Source organism: Cupressus sempervirens, chromosome 4 (assembly GCF_028749045.1).
Source record: "Cupressus sempervirens isolate cs-2001-9-10 chromosome 4, ASM2874904v1, whole genome shotgun sequence".
In the NCBI taxonomy this organism is placed as follows: Eukaryota; Viridiplantae; Streptophyta; class Pinopsida; order Cupressales; family Cupressaceae; genus Cupressus; species Cupressus sempervirens.
The window spans coordinates 412,200,949-412,202,502 of record NC_143121.1 but is presented as its reverse complement, the minus strand read 5'-3'; the positions used below and the strand labels follow the sequence as shown (position 1 = coordinate 412,202,502).

The 1,554-nt window shown below is 36.2% G+C and overlaps 1 long non-coding RNA gene across 1 annotated transcript; it reads right to left on the bottom strand.

The window, feature by feature from the left end:
• Window positions 1–482: 482 nt before the first annotated feature.
• LOC149561798 (uncharacterized) lies at window positions 483–1,344 on the bottom strand. The gene is made up of 2 exons (XR_016363471.1): window positions 914–1,344; window positions 483–789 (listed from the first exon to the last, which is right to left on the bottom strand). It is a non-coding gene; the product is annotated as an uncharacterized LOC149561798 (long non-coding RNA).
• Window positions 1,345–1,554: the final 210 nt, after the last annotated feature.

The window sequence follows — 1,554 nt, the reverse complement described above, 5'->3', positions numbered from 1 at the left end:
ATGGATATTAATTGTTGGCATAAGCATAGTTGTACTATCCATGCACAAATATACATGTATTAAAAGAATATCTATGCAGAAATAGTCTACCCCTTAAAACCACATATGCAAAAACACCACTAATTACACCCTAACAACATTGTAACCATTAACAGAATTTGTGGTACCAATCTTTTCAGGATGCATTCTCCTGAGCACCAAATTGCAACGCAAACCCAATCCCTTGGCCCATCTATACAATACGCCCATTCTATTGCATTCATATATTCATTTACAATATCTTCTGACCCTAAGCCATATACCTTGTAGTATTAGTGATTCATATTTTGAAAATAAAATGAAAAATAAGTTAACAAATATTTAGTAAAAAATAGAAAGAGACCAGTCAGATTTTGAATGGGGAATGCTTCTCTGCAATTACAAACATGTGATATGTAAATCAATGTGACCACCACCAAAGCACTGGATAATAAAACAAGAAATAATGGGGAAATGGTGAACTCAGTTTAATCCGACTAATATTGGTAGTGATATGAAAGCAAGTTGGGCAATTTGAATTCTCAGTATACAGAAATTAACTTTGAGAGAAATGGACATGGAATAAACAAAATTTTAGAACTGCCAAAAAAACATAAAATTTCAAAATATCTGTGTGTGAAGAAGCAACTAGCGATCTAATGCTAGGGCCATTTGGTGTTCTCCCCAAAACTAAATAGACACCGCAGATTTTCATTGCTTTTGCCCTTCAAATGGGGCTTCACAGCCCTCTGTGCTTCGTCCTTCGTCAATCTATTATTTACAAAAGAAATCAAAAGCAAAAGCAGAATTTAGATGAAACCCCAAATTTCAAAAAATTGACAGCAAAATGTGTCATATTACCTTCAGATTGACTAAGGTAGGGACAAAATCAAACCTAGATGGTTAAGACCGCAAGCGCCAAATTGGTGGATTCCTCAAAAGACAAATCATTGACCTTCAAAGAAAACAGATGTTCTTTAGCAATGGTGAACTCAACCAGAGGGCCCACCTGCCTGCGTGTGCAATTACTACTAAATCACAAGCTGACAATCTCAAAATCTACAGGATTGAGAGCATACATTGCTAAACCTATTCTCTCTAGCAATAGTGAAGCAAGATGGATGATTCTAGAGTTTCTTCCAAATTCCAAGCATACCCTCGCTTGTCGCGCTCTAGCTGTTCTCTTTAATCCCTTTAATTCCTGTTGGTTTTTTGGGATCTAATTTCTCAGTATATTGTACAATAGTTTGACAAATAAGTAGGATATACATCATTTTGATGAACAGTTCTGAGATATGGTTGCACGGGAATATAAATGTTGCTTTAGTTGCTCCATCGTCTGCTAAAAGCACATGACGTAACAATCCTCCAAGAAGACACCTCCAAACTATAATAGGGAATACAACTACAGAGAGAATGCGTTCAGAACAAGTAGTGAATAATACCATGATCTGCAATTATGCCTCGGACATCTTCATTAAGGCAAGAATCAGAAATCGTGAAAAAAAGAAGCTAGTGAGCAGGGCTAAGGACAGA